Source organism: Cydia fagiglandana, chromosome 15, assembly GCF_963556715.1.
Source record: "Cydia fagiglandana chromosome 15, ilCydFagi1.1, whole genome shotgun sequence".
NCBI classification, from domain to species: domain Eukaryota; kingdom Metazoa; phylum Arthropoda; class Insecta; order Lepidoptera; family Tortricidae; genus Cydia; species Cydia fagiglandana.
The window spans coordinates 14,176,065-14,188,930 of record NC_085946.1 but is presented as its reverse complement, the minus strand read 5'-3'; the positions used below and the strand labels follow the sequence as shown (position 1 = coordinate 14,188,930).

Below are 12,866 nucleotides of genomic sequence, written 5' to 3'. Positions count from 1 at the left end.
AGTTATCGTCTGATGTAATTTTATTCTTTCATGCCTCCAGAAAAGCATCTCTTGAGGCATTTCTCCAGGATGTGCGTGGTTTGGTGAGGGTTTATAGCCCCATTTATGGAGATCGTGGTTGTCAATAAAGCCATACGATAAGTAATAATAATAATAACACATTATTGACCATGAATGGAACATTTAAAAGTGATGAATAACCCGACCAATTTCAGCCACGAATTCCTGACGATATTACAAATAAATTAAATGTTAAATCTAATGTTGCGAATTTCGTTTATATATTTTTATTGAAAATGAATTATATATCAGTGCCGTTTTATAAACGGCGTTTATAAGCCAGTTCTACATTTGTATCATTGTGGCTTATCCAATATCCGTCGCATAGCAGAAACGAGTATCAATTCAATCATAGTTTTTAAATTAAATGATAAAATGAACATTTGGAAGGTCAGATGGCAGTCGCTTTCGTAAAAACTAGTGCCTACGTCAAATCATGGGATTAGTTGTCAAGCGGACCCCAAGCTCCCATGAGCCGTGGCGAAATGCCGGGATAACGCCAGGAAGAAGAAGATACAATTAACATTTGAACGCGAAAAGATATGCGAAGAGCGACGGGAATAAACTTACATAATACCTAGATTAAGCCACAGTACCTATAAGACATTAATGCGAGATATTTTTAACAAGATTGCCAATCCTAATATCAAATACCTGTGGCCCAGTCTACAAAACACGACAAGGCTCGGAAAACATTCACATTAAAATAAAAATGCCTCTCTTGTACGGTTTTTAAAGGGAAAAATTTCCGCCATATTACCTCATATTCGTTGCCACTTCGTTATATGAAACGAGTTTTGTTACAACAGATTTTTCAACGGAAGTCTGAATAATTAGTGTATTTTTGTGTCCTAAATTTGGTGAAAACTGGAGTAAATGCTGCGCGTTGATCCGGAAATACATTCAACGTTATACTTAAGTACATTTATATAACAATATTAAATAATATCGGGGAGTACAAAAGACGGCACTTTTAATAAAAGTGAAAAAATCGTCGCTAACATAATTCTCCGATTTTTTTAATACATAGCCAAAGGCTGCGGTTCCACCAGAGATGTGCGAAGATACATAGCGAAAGATTTATTGTGCTGTGTTGGTTAAGATCGAATAGAAAATTTTCGACTAGAGCTGCGCTGAGCGAGGCTAGGTGAATGAAGTGATTTTATTGGTTCTGCTGTCCTCTACTCCATCTATTGTCCCTTTTTAGGGTTCCGTACCCAAAGGGTAAAAACGGGACCCCATCTGTCTGTCTGAACTGTTATGAACTGATAGCTAAGCAGTTGAAATTTTCACAGATGATGTATTTTTGTTGCCGCTATAATAACAAATACTAAACAGAATAAAATAAATATTTGGGCTCCCATACAACAAACGTGATTTTTGACCAAAGTTAAGCAACGTCGGGCGTGGTCAGTACTTGGATGGGTGACCGTTTTTTTTTTTGCATTTTTTTCTTTTTTTTTTCATTATGGTACGGAACCCTTCGTGCGCGAGTCCGACTCGCAGTTGCCCGGTTTTTCATATATTATGTACTTGTGACATATTCCAAACCACAATTTAATTAGGTTAGAACACGTCTGAATCAAACAACGGAAATGACAACAGATGCATTAACACTGTGGTATTCTATTATTCATGCACTAGTTAGTGCGCGTATTTACACTGTACAGTCAGCAGCAGAAGTTGCTAAGCGGGCGAGGTGTTCAAAATTACCTTGACACACTCTTATTCTCTTAACAAAAAAGTCGCGGCAAGATCATTTTGAACACCTGGCCCGCTTAGCAACTTCTGCTGCTGACTGTACATACATTAACATTAGTTAGTGTTTCTAGCTTCAATTTTGTCTGTGGTTCGTATAGCCTGTAATTACAAATGTAGGAAGACCGGCAGGTGGTATAATGCACCTAAAACTAAGTTACCTTACATTTCTAGGGAAGGCGGAACTAGCATGCATGGCTTGGCTTTTCTTCATTAGGTACCAGCCGGGCTAACACATGATTTCAATTAATACTCAGCCATTGGTTAATCCGGAGACTTGTATATTTATTTATGGCTCCTCTACACGATGGGCCAACGCCGGCCACTCCAAGGGACGCAGCCATGCGGTAGAATGAGATAGCAATATCACTTGCTCCCTCTAACGCATAAATGCGTCCCTTGGATGACTGGCGTTGGTCCATCGTGTAGAGGAGCCATTACTCTTTAAAAGCAACCATTCAGGTCTTAAAGTTATTTTTTTAACGATTTTATAGTAGGTAAGTAACAGCCATTATTTCATTTCGAAAAGCCTTAAGTACCTTTATAAAAAAAGTTTTACTCAGAAACTTGCAGTGAATATTTTTAATTAAACCATAATCACAGAGAGCTTTTTTTAACGTTTCACTGTTTTCGTAAATAAAATTTCACTCAAACCCATATTAACAGTAAAGTATTTCACATCAACAGCTTGCTAGGGTTATCACTCGTACTCGTACATTATTTGAACACGAAACTCGTGTACTAACACATTTTAAACTAACCATTTGTGAGCCTTATGTCTTTGTATTTAGGTTTATTGTCAGTTATTAGTAATGGTAACCGCGCATATAAATAATGTACCTGTGGGACTAGTTGGGAACACTCCCTTAGACTATCCCTTTTACAGCCTTCTGGCTGGTATTATGGGAATTGTTTCGGGTTAGTGAATGATACGACTTTTATGCTTAACTTGACGGGGGTAATGTATAGTTGGTACAGTTTCCTCATTCGGGAATAGGGAATATTACGCGAAACTCTGCGTAGGGGGCGCCACTTCACAATCCATCACAAACTGAGCGTTTTATAAAATAAATATCGAAAACCTGATTGTTTCAAATATGGACATTCTTGGGCTCATTCTACTCCGAATCGACAGCATTCTCCATCCTTCCATTAAAAAAAGAAGTCCCAAAATGTCCATTCCATTACGTCACGTTTTATTATGAGAAACTTTTTCACTTGTATAGACGTGACGTAGTAGAATGTGCAATTTTCGTACAAATTTTTGGGACAAGTATTTTTATCATCAGGATTGAATATGCTAGTGATTCTGAGTTGAAAGAACCCAAAAACACCAGGATCTGTGAGAATCGGGTTTTCAATATTTATTTTAGAAAACGCCCGGGGGTCTACCGCGAAACAAGAAATCGAAATGTCGTTATCACCCCTGGCGATAGGTAAAATTCTGGTTCCGACGTCGACCTCGCATTCCATTTCATTATTGATGAGATTACGCGAGCGATTATGCGAGTGATGTCAAAATAAAACCAATTTCGAAAAACTTCCAATAATGTAAGTAGTTCAATAAACTGAAAGTCACACGAACTGATTTCCATGAAATTGCGAATGCAATACGCGGAGCAATTTCCGGAATATCGCTGATGAGACAATATGTCAATGAACGAGATCTGTCACGTCACGACGCGATATGAGTGCTATTATTTACCAGGAAAATCGAAACTCGTAAATTACGACCAACTGTCTCTGTCACTCTAATTACGCCTTAATTGGAGTAAAAGGGAAAGCTGTCCCGTAATTTGCGAACTTCGGTGTTCGCGGTCGCAGTAGTCCCCCAGACAATGCAATCCGATAGTGCCTCCGTCAAACCGGACGATTGGCATCACTGATGCTAATGAGTGAAAATTCAAAAATATACTCAAGTGATAATAATTACACTGATGGAAAAATACAGTAATAAATACTGCTAATTATTGCAGTTTATTCGAATGTACGTGACATTAAAATGAAGCAGTTTTGAATGATTCACGGTTAGTTTCATTAGACATATCAGTAACCCGTAAAAAAAATGCATGTAACTGCGTCGAAATATCGGGAGCTCGAAAACAATACAAAATGTAGTCACGGTCGATAGAAGTCTGTGAAATTAGAATTTGTTATTACTGTTATTAGTGTTAGAACCTATCATACGTATTCATAAAAAATTAGGTAAGTATGTCATCATTATTTCGGAATTACCCGACATTCGGGAGTTATTCAGACGTTTCTACACGAGTAACACAGAATTAAGATTTTAAGAATTCCTTGCCTAGTCCTACCTTGCGCAACGCATTGGAATTGCCATCCAGCGCGGCAAAGCTGCCGCCAGCCTTCTTGGCACCCTGCCCCAAGGCACCGAGCTGGAGCCAGTTTCTTATTTATAATTTTAGTTTATGTTGCAGTTTTAAATTTTAGTTTATATTTTTTTGTTTATATTCCTGGGTACTATGTAATATCGCAATAAAACAAATTCTCACCGCACTTAGAAATGCTATAATCATAAATTAATTCCATAACTTCCTTCCAATCAAAGTATACTACAGTACCTATGTTAAATTAATTCTGTATTAACCAGAAACTTCTGCAAACTATAACAAAAAAATCCACTTTACATTTATTTCTAAGCTTACTATAGCATGTTCCTACACAAACATTAGCAATTCAAACATTTTGATCCGACTGTACCCACATCTGAACCCGAGTCACGTTTGTCATTTCACACCAATCCGTCCTGCGAGAATTTTCACACTCTATAAATTCGCGGCGGCAATCCCCCGGCTTATCCCGATCCATCCCCCGAAGATAACGGGGTTCTGAGCCGATATTTCGAGACTGGAACCACAAATGTTTGGTAACATCGTGACCTCTAACAACAATAATTCTTTACATAACTATGGGCCCGATTCGGCTTTTGAAATAGACATCTATTAGATATCTTTTAGACATCACTAAGATACGATAACGATACGTTTAAGATCTAACCTGTCAAATTTGACATTTGCGCGATTCTGGAGATACTCTTGAACGATTTCCACAGGATATGACTGAGAGATCCAATTCACATCTAATAGATATCTTACTCTATCTAACGTAAATGTGACATTGGTCGCCCGAATTGCGCTGCAAAAGAGAACTAGTTGATATTTAAACTATAACGTATCTAGAATGGATTTAGTACGTGTCGTTTCTTGTGAACATCTTGAAGTTCGAATCCGGCAGTATTAAATTTTAAAACCCCCTAATCATTATGCCAAAATAGTCAATTTTATGCCATAAATGCCTTACATCATTTTGAATGCTTATTTTGAATACTTTGAAGCTGATACCCTTCAAACTGCTATAGGGCTAAGATGGTCGGCTCTTTATCATTTGTCCCCATACCTGTCACGTTCTAACAAATATGCAAGTGCTAAAGTGACGCATGACATGACAGGTGACAAAAATGCTACCATGATAGGTACCGCTCACAGATAAAACATCCTCCAAACTGAGCATAGTCGCGCTACCCCCTCTGCCACGCATACGGTAATTTTATTCCATGTTCGAGTCGAGAGTGTCTTTGTGTGACGTCCGTGTCTTTGAACGGACCAATCACGGCACGGGATTTCGCTCATATCGTCCCGCGCACCCCCGCATTTTTGACATCATCGGTTGCATGAAATAATTGCTCTAAACTCGGTCTAGAGGATTCCTAGTCTATGGTACCGCTTTATCAAACATAGCTAAGAACCGTGTAACTGTAACACAAACGTCTGGCTGACTGACTGGCTGGCTGATTCGACAGTTTGCTCCGGAGCCTCCGCAACACAGTGCATATGAAAGCTAGGTTAAGTATATATGTATCTAAAGCTAGGTTAAGTATCTATCTATGTCTCGAAAAACCTATCTTCAACCGTTTTGTTCCTTCCTATTGAATATCCTTGGAGCGACTAGTAATATCCGGAGCCAGAGCTCGAATCTACGTTGTGCCTTATACTTATAAAGTTGAAGAAATATTAAATTTTACTTAATGTTCATCATAATGCAAGTGAATAATTGAATAGCAACAGTTTTAGTTGTCTTGACTATTATATTGTTCTTAAAAAAAAAAAAGAATATCAACTAAATCAACATCCCTGAGTCAAGTGTCTTACGTAAAAAGTTAAAGAATAAAAAGAATAATAATGATGTCAATAAAAATGATGCTAATGATGACGAAATCGACGAAGACTCTAATAATTATGAACGCTATAATTAAGAAGGCAATGACGACATCGATGATAATTATAATTAAATTGGTGAAATGAAGATATATATAATAACTAGCCCAGTGCATATATGGAAATACATACTTATATTCCTATTTTCTACCGTTTTGTTCGTTCCAATTGAAATCGGAGCGAGTAGTAATATCCGGAACGAGGGATAGCACGGGCTTGAGTAGTAGTTCCTTACGTTTTATAGTTTAAAGAGTCAATTAAACTGGGCAAAAAATTTTTTACAAAAAATACGTTAACAACGTTCACACACACTACACTGCAATTATGCACTGGGCTGCATCTAATTAGATGCCTAAATAAAGCCAACCCCTGTTAGAGACTCATTTAAAATTTCCGGGAAACCTACTTATTAATGAACGAAAACTGAAACGCTTTCTTTTTATTACAGTTCACTTCGCTTCAGTACTTCCGCAAGTTTCTGGAATTAAAGCTGTTTCCGAAATTGTATCATATTTTTCGGAATAGTTTTTACCCTTACCATGAGTTCGAAGTAGCCGAAGTCACTAGCGACTGTGTTCCTCGCAGTGCCTCTCACTCGTAATTTATTGATATGAGCGAGATGACTGCGAGTGAGTTTACAGTCGCCAATAGCGATGTCTTGGAGCAAGGTTGGACATTACCAAGGCTCGGAACCGGTTTTTTCTTCTTACAAAAAATACCGGTATTATTATTTATTACGTTCTTTTTCGTTCTTTGGTTAAATATTTCATTTTTAATGGGACAATCTAATAATACGAAGCTGTTACCTAATTACATAATACAGTCCTACGTAAAGAGCATAAAATAATTAAAAATATTGGGCTATTTCGGGTTTTTCAAAAAAAAACCGGTTCCGAGCCCTGGACATTACTACGGACTAAAGCAGAATCATAAAGTAGGTAATAGTTCGGTCTAGTACAGCGGAGGGAATTGCGTCTTTTTGACTTTAGTACATAGTACTACACAAGCTTACAAGGTCCTTTAACTCACAAGCAGCTTAACCTTTTAACCGCCGTAGAAACCCGATACCCCGTTATTTGCTGGATATGCCGTCGGTGAAATGGAAAACATTGATCTTGAATGGCGTAACAGTTTTGCATCTCGTTCTGCGGAATGGTTATCTAAAAAAAAGCTGTACAGCTATTTATCATACCAATAGCAGTCAAGAAATTTTAAAATCTTAATTTAGATAACTCTAGGCACTGCACACTCATCATGGTATGGCCCATTCCGTCGTGCGGCTCGGATTTACAATTTCCTTGCGTAAAATTCGCCCGGGCGGACACAAATTATGAAACTGAATTCCGGATCGCGGCTGAAATATCGCCGTTTCGCCCTGGATTCTGCAATATTGTTGCTTGCAAGTTAAAATACATTTGAGAACTAACTTTTAACTTGTAAAACTTTATTAAAGCTAGCAGACTAAAAATAATACTGACAAAGTTGTGTTAAAGGGCTTCTGCGATCTTGGCTTCAGGCTTCATGCCTCTCAAAAGTCATGGACCCCATAGTATAGATATGGTAGAAGACCTATATAGAAATACACAAAATTCACGATCCGTCCGCGAATCCACGAAATCGAAACATTTACCTAATTCTAAATTAATTAGATAGCCCACGCAGTGTAAGTGTTATTTATACGTCATAATTTCATAGAAGTTTGACGTTTAAAATGACACTTGCACTGCGTGGGCTATCAAAATCGCTGCAGACTTTTTACGGTCTAACTCTAAATAAGTAATTGCTGGCTCAGTAGGAGCAACGAATTCTATCGATCGATAAAATGCCGCAATGTATTGTAAATCGCATCCGATTATCGGTGACGTTTGTAGAGGCCATTAATGTACCTAATCTTACCTTTTTCTCATTCGTTTTCAAGAACATTTCTTAGGTAAAGCAAGATTATTTGCGATTTCTTTGCCCGTACGTTCCAACAATGGGGACAATCAATGATGCCTGATTAGGATTAATGACCGGGTCGTTTATCCGGATTCCTCGGGGTAAAACGACCAATCTGGACCGTCCCGCAATGAACGTGCCGTGTGCTAAATTACACAAGGTACAATAATTGGTGTATTTTTCGGAATACTAGAATGCTTTGTATATTTGATGTTTCGTATTCGAAATATTTGATTTAAGAGCCCTTCAACGTGCACACTAGCGCCACAGCTAAATAATCGTGATTATTTAAATTTAACGTGCACACTAGTGTGTGCACGTTGAAGGGCTCTTAATACAATTATGGAAGTAAGTAAATCAAGTTGTTTCGTGAAGTCCATCGGCCTCGACAACAGCATGCAGACTTATTTTCTGACGAAGTAATATTCGATTGTTAGTCAATTATTTATGCCAAATCTGTTACGCAAAAAGCGTTTCCAACAAACAACAGTGTGCTAGAGTCAGACCAAGAATAGTCTGCAGCGGATTTGATAACCCACGCAGTGAAAGTGTTATTTTAAACGTCAAACTTCTATGAAATTATGACGTATAAATGACACTTGCACTGCGAGGGCTATCAAATCCGCTGCAGACTTTTTTTGATCCGACTCTAAATAAATAGCTAAGATAAGTACTTAGTTCATTTTGACTGCCCGGGACTTTGAAAGTCTCTAGCAGCACTTTCATACAAACGTTCAGGGTGGAGTGGACCATCCCTTTAACGAACGAAAATCTATTATGATAATCCTGGACTGCATAGGTACACTAATGTATGCAAAATTTCTCACTTTTCTTCTTTATTTATTTAGTAGTAAAATTATCAAGTAGGATTATGATAATGATAATTTTTTTTTCGAAACGCTCAAAGTGGCCACTGACGAGCCTTCCAACGGTCCAAATAGTATGGCTGCAATCCAAAATCAGTCCGTGAATGTCAAAACGTACAATGTTTAATATTAGGATGCCGTCCATCTGGATGAATCCATTGTAACGGCATCCATTTGGAAGGCTCGTCAGTGGCCTGCTTTGTCTTTCTTCGGCTACAACCCTAAAACTAGTTATAACACACTAGGTAGGGTAGGACTGATTTGGCCAGTAACATCAATAAGGTGATGATTTAAACAGCGTCCATAACAGTGCGGCACTTCCTCAAATGACTAGTAAGTATGATAGGACTGATACTTACTCGTAATATACCTACTTACTTACTGGTTCTTTCTAAGCATCTATATTTTACAATGTTCGCAACATTTCTTCGACAGTTAAATACAAACGGCATTTCAAGAAAACCGATACCTGGTTTAAGAAAATTCAAACGCTGCTGCCAACTCGCGAACTTTCCGAACGAAAATGTTTTCCAAACAGCAAGCAGTTTCCGAATTCAATATCTGGCGGAATATGGGTCGAACAAGATCAGACATTTGGACTTGAGACGCCATTAAAGTAGATAACCGGTTAAGTTTGTTTCCACATGTAGGTTAGGTATAAAATAAAATAGGTAGGTATATGTTTTTGTATTATTACTTATCAGTTATCACTTGGTCCATAACATATATAATCACGGTAACAAGATGTCTTGAACTAAAGTCTGTATTGGCAATTCTTATTATAAATAAAGGATATATAAAATAAACACGAAAATGTGAAAAATATAATCAAGAAAAGATATCGCCAATATCGCCATGGGCTTCTAAAAAGTTTGAGATTTTTTTTTTCAAATGTGAGGGAAACGGTAATTTAGTGCTAGATTAATACTGTTTTATAAATAAAAATACTTACTATAATTTAATTAAAGTCTATTAATCTATTTTTTAATTATATGAAATGAAGACTGAAACCTAGATACTGGACTATCATAGGATAAGTAGTAGGTATAATAATAATTTTTAGATGAGTAAACTTTGATCAAAAAACCATCTGTATTCTTCGTAGCTCATTTATTTAAATGGAAAGTCTTGAGAGCTCTCTACGAGCATACTTATGTGTATTTAAAGAAACTTAGACACTAAACGCTTTAGACTATAATCCTTCTTGTTCCCGTCTGCTTTAGTTTAGAATACCGTATTTATCGCAAGAACACAGAGTTTCCAAACTGCCCATTAAACGAGGAGCCGTGTGTTGTCTCGTGAGAAGGAACACTGAACTTAGTACATTAACATTGGAAGTTACATTCCTAACCGTGTTGAAATAAATTTAAATATTTAAGTAGGTACTTGATTTAATAATAATAAGACTTACGGTCCGCTCACTTAGTACGTATTTTTTAAGTGGAAAGCACCTACGAGTAAGTACCTCGTATGTGCGCTAAAATAAAATATTAAAAGTCTGTACTGGCTACCAGGTTTCTTTCCAATGGCAGTAGTATGCCATTGGAAAAAATCAAGCAACTTTGAGCACCTGTAGATATCTCAAGACCTATAAGGTCTATGTAAACCAAATTGGAATCTATTTTAGTTAGGTATCTACTTTAAACGTAACTCAAGTCTTTAGTATGGAAAATTTTGAAAAACTAAAAGTGATTCGAAAATTTCATGGTTTTTCATTTTACAATGACACTGGGTTTGAAATAGCGGTTTTGAAGTCGCACGCTATACCACTATACAGTACGCAAATCCAACGACAAATTCCATAATAATTTCATAACAAAAACAGACAAACCAATATTCAAAAACCCCATTAGTCTTTCAAAATACGTCAAAAGTTTGCCGCATTAATTAGGATCCGCTGCGAAGTTGCTAATCCCAGTAATCCTGGACGTGTCGCGCCCTAATGTAGGTGTCCGAGGCCATAGAGAAACATAGTAAGAATAGAGTACTCCATACATCAGTTGTGATACCAAAACGACTATTATTTTCGCAGTGGACATCTAGCAGGAGCATCGAGTAGCGGAATTATCAGTACCGCTATACTTGATACCTACATACTAGAATTATCTAGTATCGCGACTCACAAAAATTGTATTGAACAACAATTTACAACTAATATTAAAAGTAGAAGGAGTTGATAATAGAGTTCGGTTACTCCGGTTAATAATATTAGCTGAAAATTGTAGAGCATTAGACTTTTCGGTTGTCGGAACTTCTATAGCAGTACTGATAATTCCGCTACATGATGCTAGATGTCGACCACGAAAATAATAGTCGTTTTGGTACTAAAACTGATGTATGGTCTGAGCATGAGCACTCTATGTATTTTTTCTCTATGCCGAGGCTTAGGCCGTCGTCCAATTTAGAATAGGTTTGATCACGCCTGCGGCTGCCGGGGTTACAATCGGTTTATGAGGGGTGGATTTTGTAAAAAGTTTTATTTTGACGAGTAGGTAAAATTAGAGCATATGCGGTCGATTCGTTTGTTAAAATTATCCCTTTTCAATAAATATAAACTTACAGTATGATTATACTATTACTACTGCGCTTGCATCTTCGAATACTACTTACCCAATACGCCATTTCCCGTTATTAAAATAAAAAATTTGATTGGCTAAAATCTCGTACCTACCTATTCTCAGTATACTAATAACAATGAAATGAAATAATATGAAAATTGTAAGGAATGACGATCCATATCAACAAAGCGTCTAAACCACATATATGACAAAGGGGGTTAGTTTACAATACAAATAAACATTTCAGGTAAGTACACAATGTTATGAATAGACGTTTCCTTGCGTCGGTCGCCATTCATCTCGGAACCTGGTCGCTATTCATCTCGGAACCCGCTCGCTCGACATAAGCGGATCAACCTCTTTGAACTCTCAGGGAAACAGGTCAGCTAACATATTCTGAATACAGGGTAACATAGTGTGTAAAATCGGAGAGTTACCTAATTAGAAGTTACTGAACTTTACCTAAAGTAAGATTGGTATCCATTTTAAGTATGACTTGTACTGATGTGCATACCTGTGCTAACTCGGGGCACGGATATTAAAGTGATGGTAAGTATTAAAGATTCTTAACCTAAGAAGCTCGATATTAGATTAGACATGATATTGAACCTGTTTACAGTAATACAGCATTTCCAATAAGCATATATTTTGTATAATACATATAAATATATTGGTATAATTTTATACTCAAAATATTAAAGTCAATTTAAAATAGAACATAAACTAAACATAAAACTAATTAAAAACTAAACTAAATAAGTATTAAAAAAATTACCTACTGAAGCCCGGGACGCAAAGGTGCCCATCACGCTCGCTGCCTTGCCGCGTTGGATTGCGATGGACAACCTTTTCATCAGGAAAAACCCGGAGAGGGGGTCAAGGCCCCTTTCAAGCATATACTATTTAAATATACTACGTCAATAAACTTTAATAATAAACATCAATTACTATTCGCGCCCTGTGAGTTAACACAGGTATGTTTATAATATGTCGAAAAAAAATTTCAATGCTGCGAAATCTAGCTCTTACAAAGAATTGTATCTTGGAAACTTCTCCCTTTCCCTTTAAGACCTGAAGAAAGAAGAATAAAGAGGTTAAATACTGGATTAGTATGAAATCCAGGCTATAAACGACTTTATAGTTTATAGACCACTTTTATATACAGTACAGGCTATAAGCATGTAATATAAATAATATAATTACTAATATTAAACGTACTTAGTCAATACAATACAAATACTCTTTATTGCACACCTCAATAAAAAAGAAGACAATACAAAAAAAAACAGAAATACAAGCAGAGGTAAACAACAGGCAGTCTTATCGCTAGAAAGCGATCTCTTCCAGACAACCTTTGGGTAGCGGAAATTAATAAATTTACATATTGCAAATGAAATGAAAGAAACGTCTACGCCTCGGCTAGTCTGTGGCCATGAGTAAGCCCATTCATA

The 12,866-nt window shown here is 36.9% G+C and overlaps 1 long non-coding RNA gene across 1 annotated transcript in view; it reads right to left on the bottom strand.

Moving 5' to 3' along the window:
• LOC134671438 (uncharacterized) overlaps positions 1 to 12,866 on the bottom strand; it is a 186,566-nt gene that overhangs the window by 74,646 nt on the left and 99,054 nt on the right. The window lies entirely within an intron of this gene.